This window comes from Marmota flaviventris, chromosome 4 (genome assembly GCF_047511675.1).
Source record: "Marmota flaviventris isolate mMarFla1 chromosome 4, mMarFla1.hap1, whole genome shotgun sequence".
Classification (NCBI taxonomy): Eukaryota; Metazoa; Chordata; class Mammalia; order Rodentia; family Sciuridae; genus Marmota; species Marmota flaviventris.
Window position 1 is genome coordinate 131,557,356 of NC_092501.1, and position 13,830 is coordinate 131,571,185.

The window sequence follows — 13,830 nt, forward strand, 5'->3', positions numbered from 1 at the left end:
TTTAGCTAAAACTATGCAGGGTCCTAGTGAAATGCAACTCCCAGAACAGGCAACCCCTTAATTCTGTGTATCTTTCTAGAAGTCAGTCTGGATCTTGGTATAACTAGATCTTGCCTTCAATGGAATTGGCGCAGGACTGGCAGGTCATGCCCTCCACCCACAACTTGACCTTTGGGCATAGGCTACAAACTCAGACCTCCCAGGCCTAGAAGAGTTGGAATCAACAGGTGGACTACATGTCAGCAAAGAAAGGTCTAAAGATATGCTGAGGCAAAATGAGCATAAGTGGCTAGCCAAGAAGGGCAAAAGGGAGAATCAGGAAGAACAGGAACTTGAGTTCCTGGATCTATTTTCTTTTCCCACATTTTTTTCAGTGTATTACAGTTGTACATAATGATGGGATTTGTTGCTACATATTCCTATATATACACAAGAAAACAAAACAATTTGGTCAATATCATTCCCCAGTATTTCTCCCCTCCCTTCCCTCCTCCCTTCCCCTGGTCCCTTTCCTCTCTAGCTTCCACATTTGAGAGGAAACATACAATCCTTGACCTTCTGAGTTTGGTTTATTTTACTTAACATAATGTTCTTGAGTTCCACCCATTTTCCTGCAAATGACATAATTTTATTTTTCTTTGTGACCAAATAAAAATCTATTGTGTATATATATATACCACATTTTCTTTATCCATTCATCCACTGATGACACCTAGGCATGTTCTGTAGTTTGGATATTATGGATTGTGACTGCTATAAACATGGACATGCATATATCACTGTAGTATGATGACTGAAATTCTTCAAGATAAACTGAGGAGTGATACAGCTGGATCATATGGTGGTTCCATGCCCAGTCTTTTGAGAAACCTCCATACTGATTTCCATGGTGGTTGTACCAATGTACAATCTATTATGGTTTAGCTAATAGGTGTCCCCTAAAAAGTTCATATGTGAGACAATGCAACAACATTCAGAGGTGAAATGATGGGGTAGTAAGAGCCTTAACCCAGATGGGGATTAACTGACTGTTAACTGAAGGGAGATAGGTGTAGATGGAGGAGGTGGATCACTAGGGGGTGTTTGGAGTACATATTTTGTATCTGGCAAGTGGATTCTCTCTGCTGCCTGATCATCACGTGAGGCATTTCCCTTCATCACATGCTTCCACCATGATGTTCAGCCTCACCTTGAGCCCTGAGGAATAGAACTGGCTATTAATGAACTGAGACCTCTGAAACTATGAGCCCCCAGTACAAAATTTTCCTCCTCTAAAATTGTTATTTCAGGTCTTTTAGTCACAGCAGAAAAAAAAAAACACTGACTAAAACACAACCCTAAAAGTAGTCTAAAAGTGTTCCTTTTCCTCCACCTCCTCTCCAGCATTTATAATTGTGTATATTCTTGATGGCTGCCATTCTGACTGATATGATATGAAATCTCAGTGCAGTTTTGATTTGCATTTCCCTAATTACTGATGATGTTGAACATTTTTTTCCATATGTTTGTCAACTATCTGTAATTCTTTTTTTTTTTTTTTTAAGAGAGAGAGAGAGAGAGAGAGAGAGAGAGAGAATTTTAATATTTATTTCTTAGTTTTCGGTGGACACAACATCTTTGTTTGTATGTGGTGCTGAGGATCGAACCCAGCAATCCCAGCCCTTCTCAGAACTTTTTACTTGTTTATCTTGAGACAAGGTCTTGCTCAGTTGCCCAGGCTGGCAGCTGAGCAAGTGATCTTCTTGCCTCTGCCTCCCCAGTAGCTAGGATTACAGGTGTGTACCACTACACCTATCTGTGATGATACCTATTAAAATAACAAATTCACATCCTTTTTGACTTCAGCAACTCTATTTCTGAGAATTTTTCCAATAATTATATTTCTTTATGTGAAAATGAAAGCATGTAACAAAGATTTAAATGCTATAAAAGATAAGAAAAAACAAATTTCCATCTGGTTAGTCTGGTTAGTTAAATTATTATAACCATACTACCCAGTTCTTAAAATGAATGAGGCAGCTTTGAACATACTTTGTTCAGGGGAAAAAGCAAGGCACAGAACAGAGGGTATGTGTTTCTGTTATCTACTGTTATGTGACAAACCAAATTTAGCAGCTTACAGAGTTTTTCCACTTGGACAGGGCTCAGCAGGGAAAGCTCATTTCTGCTCTAACAGCACCATCTGGGCAGGGGGGCCTGAATAGAGCCACCCTCAGCTGGATGGTGGTTCATTCAGCACAAGGCTGCCAAACTGATGTTAGTTACCAGTTGGAGGTTCCATTGAGGCTGGTGGCAGGACCTGTTTTTTTCTCCTTATAATGAAGTGGGGAATCTCACAGTTGGTGACTCCTAAGTTCTGAGAGCAAGTGTCACAATGGCAAGCATTCTCACAGAACAAGTCTCAATGTGCAAGCACTTATCAAAATTCCCATTAGCCAAAGCCAGTCACATGGCCAAGCACAGTCAATGTGAAAGGGAATTACCCAGAGCATAAGTGCAAGCAGGTGCAGTTCACTGAGAGGGCCACCACAAGTTTACCACAGTAAGCCAGCACTCTATGACCCAAGAAACCATTATGCAAATGGATCATCTCTGAGTGAATGCATAAGAAATCGGTCCAGAGTTTTGCAGAGGACTGAGCAGCTGAAGGAATCAGGTAGCTGGGATACAAGGAAAAAAAAAGTCATGTACACTGTACAGATTAGTGTACAACGTACATGCATTAACAAATTCTAAAAAAATGATTAATTTCAAAATTAAAAGAAAATATCATGAGTGCAAAGGAGATCCAGAACAGAGACTTGTTTATAGTTGGCACTGATTAAACACTGATTTAACTTAAGGGATGAAGAAAAAACTAATAATATATTTAAGGACACTCACTTTCATACAGTGTCTTCTTAGTAGAAATTGCCTCCTTTTAATAAGACATCACCCTCACCCATCTAGTCTGTTCGAAAAACAAATCCCTAATGATTTACTACCCAACTTATGTCCTGGTCCTAGCTCTAGCGACAATTTACCAAATCCAAGCCACAATGCTGGCTCTTAATCTGTGGATGGTTGAACTTACACTCCTGCCAAAAGGATGTGCAGAAGTGTTGGAAGCTATTTGCTTGTGACAAACAACACTCACAGGTACCCCTTTCTAGACAAGCAGGTTTCTAAGGACCAGCAGTTATAAGAAACAAGAATTGCAAATAACACGTCTTTGTGAAACACTTGAGTACCTCTTGGTTCAGGAACCATCTCTTAAGTGTAGACACATGGTGTGTGTGTGCTTTCAGTTCAATTCTTCAATTAATACAATCTTTGGGGAAGAAGAAAAATCCTCCTATTGTGTTTTATGTCAAACTAACAAAGGTTTAGATTTAAGGGATGTTGGACAGCAGGCCGGAGCTGCGAGCCTTGCAAAAGCCCTGGTTTTTCTCCTATTCCCACCCAATTCCACATTCCCTATAAACATTTGGGGCTTTTTCTGCATACCCAACACCATGTTGGGGAAAAACTTTGCAAGCCTTTGAATTTTTAATAAACTATTCATATGGTGGCCATCAAGATTAGAAGGAACTGGGACTTGGGTTGTGGCTCAGTGGTAAAGCACTTCATAAAGATGAAAAGATGCATAAGATGAGGCACGGGAAGGAACAGAGCTTCCACGCCTTCCCTGTGTGAGCCACCTCCAAGAACCTCCAGGAACCTTCACAAGTTCAGCAATCTGGAGGCTGACCAAATCTGCCCTTTTAGGATTTTATGAAAGCTCTAGTTCATAACACGATTGATTAAATCACTGGTCAATGGGATCAATTTAACCTTCATTCCCTCTCCCCTCCCAAGAGGTTGGGAAGTGGGGCTGAAAGTTCCAACTCTCTCCTTTGATTTTGGTCTTTCCTGTGACCAGCCACCATCCTGAAGCTACTTGGTGGTGGCACCGGTCAATTCATTAGCATACACTGCTTTGAAGATTCCAAGGATTTCAGGAAAAGGAGGAAGACCAAATGAATATTTCATAATATAAAAACTAGTCACTTCTGAGATCTCATTAGTTATACCTGGATCTCCATCATCCTTAACAGGACACTACTGGGCTACTTCTCTTTGAAACTTCTTTCACTGTGAAGGATGTGTAATGTTCTTAACAACCTATGCAGCAAAAGCAATATAAGTGATGCAAATTTTCCAAGATAAAACCTCCATCTTCTAAATATTCCACACTCTGAACTTTCAGGGAATGCAAAGCACAGAAAAGTCCTGGTTCATATATTCATACACACACACTCAAGAACAGCAAATAATGAATGATTCTGGGTGTTATTTTATAAAGATGGATGGCATTTTATATCCCTTATGCTCACAACAATTCTAGCAGTAGGTATGTTTGCTTTTTTTTACTGTTGAAACAACTCTGGAGTTTATTCAAGTCCACAAATCAATTTAAATAATAGAGCTGGGGTTGAAATCCAGTTCAAAAATCCAATAGGCTCTGTATTTTCTTAAAACAACTTCTAAGGTTACCTTTTTAAAAATCCATATTATTACAACAAGTGACTATAATGCAGCAAAGAAAACAAAGGCAAACAGCCGTATCCCACCTGCAGACAAGCTGAGCTGCCTAAACTTGAGTCAGGGCTTCACCCTAAGTATCTGGTTCCTCAGAAAAACTGAGGCACTCACTCTGCTTTCCTCAGTGTTCCCAACTGCCACACACTCGAGGGAAGCAACTTAGCCAAGAAGGCAAGACACATGTAGCAGGAACAGGTTCCTGGGCCACACCCAGCACCCTGGATACACTGTAGGTGGGTCAGCCTTACCTCAGATTTCCCTGGATGTCACTGATTCAGGGCAAGGGAGGGTAAGAAGGCTGCTTGACTTAAGCAAGGATCTCACCCAGAATGGGAGTGTGGCTCAGTGCTGGAGCCCATGCTCGGCATACACAAGGTCCTGTCTCCAATCAAAAGAGGTAGGGGAGGGGAGGGAAGGATGGGGGGAAGGGAGGGGATGGGTTCTCACCCAAAAGCACCTGGGCATCAGGACAGGTGGGTGTTAGTCTCTAAAACCCCCTCTGAAGAAGAATCCATGTTAAACTTCTATGTAATTAATCAAGGATATAAGTGTATGTACTTGGGTGTTCAAATGAAAAATTGAGATTCTCTTTAGCTGAGTTACAAAATATTGATTATTTTTAAAAAGTATATCCTTTCCAGTTTTAAAATTTAAATAAAAAGCAAGTATTACTTTTCTTTAATATCTTTATTTTATTTTATTTATTTATGTGGTGCTGAGGATCGAACCCAGTGCCTTACGTATGCGAGGCAAGTGCTCAACCACTGAGCCACAACCCCAGTCCCAGCAAGTATTACTTTTATAATCAGAAAATAAATGTGATTTTTTTCACTTGTCTAAAGCAAGAAAGAAAATGTTTTTGCTCAACCATACTAATTTAAGCCAGAATATTAATAATTATAATAAAGATGATGAATTGATGACACATTTGGATATTGTTTTATATTCTAAAGAACACTTTCACATATATTTTTGAGAGCCACAGCCGAGTTGGAATGGCCCCTGGCATTTTGCCAGAAGTAATGGTTGCGAGGCGAGCCGTTAAGATGACGCTGGATTGAAACAGGTTGTGTATTCAATTGTATATAGGCCCCTGCTGTCCACCTCGGGCTCCTGCTACTTTGGAGTTCTCATGGGGATTCCTGGGGAGTTCGCGTTGGTTGGTGAAGTTCTGGTGGGGGAGTTCCAGTTGGGGTGGTGTGCCGGAGAGGGGCCGCATGGTTGTTGTTCATTCGGGAGAGTTCCTGGGGAGTGTGTGTGGAGTGCTGTTGGAGTTCAGGCAATAAAGTTTCCTGTTTGAACATACAAGTGCTTTGCGGCAGCTTGGTGATTTGAGCCCAGCCAGACTGCAGCATTATATCTCTGTTTAAATATCTTCTTTCCTACTCATTATAAATTTCCCAAGGGTGTGTCTGACTGTCTTGGGTATGAAGTCCATCTCTGAGCAAATCCAAGCCTGACTCCTTATGGTAGAGTGGCAGTAATAATACTGACTACCCTACAACTGTACTTTTATAACCAGCACTAAGGGGACTTAAAAGGTTAAGAGCGTACATGTCTGGTAATGAATGACCATAAGAACACACATGGCCTCATGTGATCTTCAAACATGGCCCAGTTTGCAAGGCCCTTAATATTTTCTTCATTTTACTGATAAGGAACTAGTCACTAAAATTAGTGTACATATTTTCCCAACTCCCACTCCAACTCCTCTACCATGTCCTTTAACATTATTTCACACAGGTTCAGAGAGAGCTTCCAATAGTAGTTATTTAAATTTTGTCTATTTCAAAAACTCAGGCATTCATTCAGACATATAGAAGGACCTACTATGTGCCCACTGTGTATGCAGCAACCCAATATCCTGATGGCAGACTGCACCTTCTGGGAAATTTTACACAAAGGACTATTCAGTGCCTGTTTTTCTCTGAACCACAGCAAGGGAAAGCATTAACCCTAACTAGGAAACTGGAAACACATATTTGATACTTGACTGGAAAAACAAAGTGAGTAAAATAAAGGACAGATGAAATTAACACACCCCAACACATACATGCATATAACATGTTGTTTTCAACAAACAACAAAATCCTCAAATTCACAACTTGTGAGACAATGGTATCCTCTCCAAGGAGCACTTCCCGTTATCTCAGAAAACACACTCCCAGTCTCTTGCCACACAGCTTTATATCAACCAGTTCAGAGAACACCGTTGCTTTTAACTGATGTCTACTATAACAACTATTCCATCAAACTTACCAATTAATCACACTTTTCTACTCTGAAATCTTCTCTGAAAGCACTCTATAATCAGAGAGTGTTTTCCTCTCTCAAATTATAAAGTTTTAAATGACAGGCCCATCACTAGCAAGCAGCTGTAAATGTCTTGGAATTTATTTTTAATGTTTGAATGAAGTAATCTAATTCCAAACCATAAAGTCATAATTTCCTTAAGTCATTTCTCAGGATTAGTATAAGAGCATGATATAAGAGACCTACACTGGATATGTGAAATATCACCACTGGTTAGAAGAAATGTCAACACCAAAGATATTAGTTCAGATATTCATACTACACAGCAGAAATGAATGGATTTGAGATTCCTTTTGTTGATAAATTGCATATGATTGCATATTTGAAATAATGCAGTTAGTATTTTATTTTGCTTTACAAAAATTTATAAAATAATTGCTAAGGAATGAAGTGGATTTTGCCTGGAACTATAGATATGACACATAAAACAAATATATTTCTTTAAAAGACTTACCTATAAACCTATTGTTTATAATACTACTCTATAAATGCATGGTGGGTGGGAACTGGCTACTAAAATAATTCCCCAAAAAGAAATGCAAGTGGCTGGTAAACCCTTTTTTAAACATAAATAAGACAGGGATTTAAATAATATATTATTTTTTTACCCAATAGACTAGTAAAATATTTAAAGTTTGATGATAAAGTAAGCAAGAGTGTAGGGAAAATAATTTGTACCTTTTGGGAGAGCAATTAGGCAGTATCCATCAATGTTAATGCTCATTACCTTTGCTCCAGAGCATTTTCTTTGAAATTCTGGGAATTCCATCATACAGATATAAAATTAGAAATAGCAATGCTCATTGCTACTCAAATGGTGAAAAATTGAAAATGAGCTAAACAGTCTTCTACAGGGAGCCAGCTACAGAGACTCAGACAGAAACGCTGTGTCATGATTAAAAGGGAGAGGGCACATGAAAAGGCACCCTTGAAAGATTAAGAGCGAAAGCAGCAACACAGCATAAATAGGGTCCTATCTGTCCAAAAGAGGACAAAAAACACACTTCTATGCCTTGTTACTGATGTTTCCATCCAGCAGACACTGCTTTTAGGGAACGCTAAAGAATCTGATCAACATGATCTCTAGGAAAGCAAATTAATTTTGAATGATGCTGCTGCTGATTCTGTGGTGATGGACAGCCACTTCTTTAAGTTACTACTTCACCCCACTTCACCTATTTTCCCCTTATTTTAGAAGGGTTATACTTATGCCAGCTGGGTCTTCTTGATTTCATCTAGGAAAAAAATAAAACCCAGCCCAAACGCCACTCATCTAAGGTAAAATTCTGTATCCTGCTTCCCAAAAATGGTAAGGGATGGGTGGTAAAGCATGTGCCTGGAATGCTCAGTGCCCTGGGTCCTATCCTCAACACCACAAAAATTTTAATAAAGATGGTAAGTTCACAACGTAACAACGCTGTTGCCTTTATCAGTTTAATGCCTCTAACACCAACCCTCCTTCCGGCAAGAGATAAACCTAGTTTGAGCTCATCTGTGTGTTTACTCAATAGCTTGATACCAACGAATGACTCTGCCAGACATGAGATACAAAAACAAAATCAGCAGCTCAGGACCGCGTGTAGCTCAGTGGCAAAGTACTTGCCCGCATGGGCATGTGTGAGGCCCGGGGTTCCACCCGCAGCACACCACAAGATTAAGAGGGGGAAAAAAAAAACCAGCAGCCAATTTTGGTCAAAGAGGTCAATAGGGTTATGAGTAAGGAGGCTTAAGCAGTTGTTTCTGGACAGAAAGGGGAATTCTCTACACACTTTGGACAAATCCCAGTAACCGCCAACTACTCTCACTTCCCAATGAAGGTGGAGGAGAGATAAGGAGGGGCAAGGGTGGACAGATAAGTACCCTCCTCTCAATTCCTCCCCTTTTCACAACTAATTGCTTAGGAAACTCCAGGCTTAGCCCTGTTGACAGCAAAGAGAGATCTTCTAATAAGCAAGCAGGTAGAAGGAAACGTACTACCACCACTGGATTGGCTTTGCCTGTTCCAACATTTTCCCTGTCTCTCTAAAACACACACAATTCAAAGACAGCTTGCTTAAAGTCATGCTTTAATTCTCAATTGTATTCTACATTGTATAAGAAATATAAAATTCAGGCACTGTGGATGTGGCTCAACGGTAGAACACTTGCGTGGCACATGTAAGGCACCATGATCCATTCTCAGTACCACATCAAAATAAATAAATAAATAATATAAACTTCGAACAAAGGCACTAATCATAAATAACAAGTTTTAAGTTGTTATTTATAACTTAGCAGCTACTGTGTCTCTTGTGAATAAAGTATCACATGAAAGCCAACTTTCCATCCACCATAAATTAGAAGCTCTCCAACACTCAAGCATATTCAAAACTCCGTCTTAAATGACACTTCAGAGTCATAATGGAAGGGCAAGGGATCAAGTCCTTCAGGCTAGCTCAGCTTTCGTGTCCCCACAGGAGGACTAAGGACACCTCCTTGGGTTGTTAAGATGACTAAATTAATTGACAAGTGACACAAGCAAGGTGCCTACCACATACCAAGTACTAAATAAGTGAGTTCTCAAGATCCAAAGTTTGGATCATAACAGAATATTAGTCAAGACACTATTGACATGAAAAATAGTGAATTGTAATTGACTTTTAGTTTGGTTTTTATAATCATAAACCAGCTACCACATATTTCCCCTATTTGAGGATCATTGAAGTTCTTTCTAAAAGTAACCCTAAATTTAAAAGTGGGGCTGTCATTTAAAATGGCAGTATACATGTGTCTATGTATTGACATAGAAAACCATCCACAAAATATTGTTAAAAATCCAAGATATACAACACTCTGTATAATCTGATCCCATATTTATAAATATATATTTAAACATGTACATGTATGCATACATAAACAATCGGATATACACACCTATTCGTATGTGGTTGCTTTCATTTCCCTCTTCATACCTTTCTGCATTTCCCATGCCCCATGATACACTCATTTTTATAATAAGCATGTGTCACTTTTATAATCAAGATTTCAGGAAAAACAGTTGCAACTGTGATCAGACAGACTACAAGGCTAACCCAGTCCTATGCAGACATTCAGACAGCCCCAGACACATCTCAAGAGTTGGGAATTCTATGGAAAAGCTTACTTTGGCACAGGTGGTACCACTTTGTGTTTGCAATACTCTACAAAATGCTTTCACTATCTTATGAGGCAGGATCTCTCACCCAGCTTTGCAATGAGGAACCTGACCCTGGGGGTGTCCCAGACTCACCTATCCAGGCCCCACAGCCTATAGTTGACATAGCATGGATCACCTGCCCCACTTAGGCCTCTTCTCACCCCACCTTCTGAATGGGCTCCATAGCCAGATTCAGGGTGCTCCCCAGTCACTGGGGATAGTAAAAAATCACTAGCCTATGTCACATCCCAAAACGTCAGAGAAACGCTAGAATCTGCAAATTAATGGTTCAGACTTTTTTTTTTTTTTTTTTTTTTTGGATACTGAGGATTGAACCCAGGGGTGCTCTACCACTGAACTAATTATCCAGCCCTTTCTATATTTTTATTTTGAGACAGTCTCACCAAGCTGCTAAGGCTGGCCTCAAACTAGTGATCCTCCTGCCTCAGCCACCTGAGTCCTTGGGCTTACATGCATATGTCTCCATGCCTGACCAGTTTGGACATTTTGAAGAAATGCTCTTAATGATCTTAAACACTTGGCTAAAAATACAAATGTTGGCCCTGAATTATACAAAGGAGCAGCATATGAAAAGACAGACCAAATGCTTTGTTAAGTCTTTACAATTCTAAATGACTTAACACATATTAGTTCAAATACTGGTTGAATGGAAGTTCAAGAGGTATAAACTGGAAGCTTCACAATTTTTGGAAAGCCAAGTAATTAAAATTCACTGAGCATGGAGTTTGCCACCTATCCCCTCACCTTGCCGAAAAACCACTTTTATCCAACTCTGTATAAAAGCTACTCAAACTGGCAGCCACTGAATGACTCCACACTTCCTGCTATTAAAGTTGCCTGAGAAGAAACTTTGAAGAAGTTTTTGGAATTTTCCACAAATTCACCACACACAAATCTGTGTGTGGGAGCTGGTGGGCGGGGGGGGGGCGGTGCCAGGGACTGAACCCAGAGCCTCATGCATGCTAGGTAATCACTCTGCCATGGTGTCACACCCCCACCCTACAAACACATTCTTAATATTACCTTAGAGCATAATTATATCCTGGTTAAAGACCTAAAAACAAAATGCAGGGGTTTTTTTAGGGCTTCTATTGTCAACAGCCAAATACAATGTGACTTTAACATTGTAAATCTCTTGCACAATACATTTCAAACAGTTCTCATAAAAATTCCTTTGATTTGGGGGGACTGTCTAAACAATGAACACACACATAAAAAAAGTTTTAAAGGAAGCAAAATACTTATGAAAACTTCTCTTTGCATCTACTTAGTTTAATGCTTTCAAAACTACTTGCTTTTTCATCTGAGTATTCAAGGAAGACCCCAACCCCACACAGATTATTGGTGCCACTTGGAAATGGTGTTACAAGCACTATTTTTACAAAATATTGTACTTCCCTACTTTTGAATACAACTGACCTTTGGGTTAATAACACTTACATTTATTTACTTAAGCAGCTTCTTTCTCTATTTTGGGGGGGATTGAACCCAGGGGTGCTGAACCACTGAGCAATATCCCAAGCCCTTTTTTATATTTTATTTAAAGACAGGATCTTGCTGAGTTGCTAAGTGCCTTGCTAATCGGCTGAGGCTGGCTCTGAATTGGAGATCCTCCTCCTGCCTCAGTCTCCCGGGTTGCTGGGATGACCGGCATGCACCACCGCGCCCAGCAGCAGCTTCATTTTAAAGCAACATTTTCAAAGTATTTATTTAGTTGAAATGTGATGATTAACAGATTATACACTCTTAAAAAATAAAAAGGGAGGGGCTGTGAGTATAGCTCAGTGGTTGAGTGATTGCTTAGAATGCTTCAGGTACTGCGTTCAATCCCCAGCAACACAAAAAATAAAAATAAAAAGGGAGGAAAGACCCATTTTTGTCCAACTTACATTTTGGAAAACTTGTGCTCCGCAGGCTTACAAAATATCCTGAAAATACGAAGCAACAAGACCCAAACTTCACCTGCCATAAAATAAACACCGCCACTCTTTCTGGTACTGTATCTGAGCTCTCTCTCTCTACACCCCAGACTGCTTGCTCCCTGACCGTTCACACATGAAATAAGGAGAAGGTAACCTGGTCCCAAGTCTCTCGTGGCTTTCCAGCCCTTCTGCAACTCCACTGACCTGACGGGAACTTATTTCCTGGGTTCCATCCATGGCCCTCTGTGGAAATGCTCCCTCCTCTGATGGTGGAGAGCTTTTCTTCTCTGAAAATACTGGCCTGGCGGAGCACCTGGCCCCAGGACTCCTCCTGAAGGACTTCCACTTGTGGACAGACAGCAAGGTCACCTGTGGATCACTCAGAGTCGCTAGGAAGGATTGCTCGGTGCTCCCGGGCACCTGGCCCTCAGCCTTCTCCATGGCCAGGTGGAGGGTCACACCTTGACTCCTTGCTAAAGCAGTTCAGCTTTCCCCACCTAGCTGGTGGTAGTAGAAGAAAAATGCTTTCGGTGTCCTTCGGATTAGCAGGGAAAGGCACCCTTCTGCAGCTGAGCCAGCCAGAGAGGCTGCCTTCAGTCTGGCAGCCAGCTTCAGGAACTGGGCAGACTGCACACTGCCAGGTACCTGTTTGCTTGCTTATCTAAAACCGTCCCACCAATTGGCAGCCTCTCACTCATCGCACTGCATGCAGCACCATGGTCTCTGCACACGGCCCCTGCATGGCCACGTCCGGCACTGACTGAACACTGGACTGCTCTCTCTGGAGCCCAGTACCTAATCATCCACAAAACTACACACAGCTTTCTTTTGGCCACATGCATGCCTAGAAACCTGGCCTAGAGGCCAGTTATTACCAAACTGCAAGTATTTTCTTGTCTTCCAGAGCTCCAACACTGGCAGGGTATGGAATACCCAGGGAGAGAAGCAGTCCTTAGGCAACATGACTTGCATTTCCAAGAAGGGGTAAGAAAGCTCCATGTTTCCCGTAGCTTTGTTTTCCCTTGAACCAAAGACTGAACTGACTGCACAAACTCACTGACTAAACAGCTCATGCATCTTTTATACACGGCATAACAGCCAGGAACTAATCCACCATTCAGGCTTCTCAGGCTACCTGCTGTTCCACTGAGGATTAATATAAGGAGACACACGACAATGCAGTAATCCAGACAGACGCCTGCTCTGTTGGGCTGTGCTGCCTCCCTTCCCACCTCCCACCGGGAGATGGGAAGAAGGCGACCTCATCCCCCAGAGGAAGAACAGCTCTGCCAGTCACTAATTCTGGCAACACCTAATACTTCAAATATGTGTGGAATGTCCACACTGCAGACCAAACTGAGTTGGCCGGCCAAAGAGCCACCATGTCCCTCTGTAATATTCCCAACGACCCAATGGACCCCACCTTGGAGTCACGAGGGCAAGCACCCAAAGAAGGCGTTTGGAACTCAGGCAACTTCTGCTCAAGGCCACTGAGGATTCTTCCTCCTCATGAGTTATCAGCAATGACCCTCTTCCCCCATCAAAACCGCCATCACTGCTCCCAAGAATTCTGGACCCAGAAATCTATTCTTAGGCTAGTGGTACAGTTCAGTCATAGGGCACCTGCTTAGCCTGCACCAGAAGGAAAAAAAAAAAAGACCTGCTCTCTTTGAGGAAAGGCAGCTTTACACTGATACCACTGGTCCACGCACCAAAAGCCCTTCAAGGCTTCACTGTTCTTCCACCTCTAGTTTTCATTCCATGAGAATTTGACAGCTTGTTTGCTACCACTGCTAAAGCAAGTTCAGGGCAGCCAACTCCTCCAAAATGTGTCTG

At 41.3% G+C, this 13,830-nt stretch overlaps 1 protein-coding gene and 1 long non-coding RNA gene across 3 annotated transcripts in view; both read right to left on the reverse strand.

Annotated features, from left to right (window-relative positions):
* Window positions 1-13,830, reverse strand: part of Atp7b (ATPase copper transporting beta) — a 76,725-nt gene that overhangs the window by 36,862 nt on the left and 26,033 nt on the right. The gene's annotated exons all lie outside the window — the stretch shown is intronic.
* On the reverse strand, window positions 5,491-7,675 carry LOC139705382 (uncharacterized). The gene is made up of 2 exons (XR_011707252.1): window positions 7,555-7,675; window positions 5,491-5,855 (listed from the first exon to the last, which is right to left on the reverse strand). It is a non-coding gene; the product is annotated as an uncharacterized lncRNA (long non-coding RNA).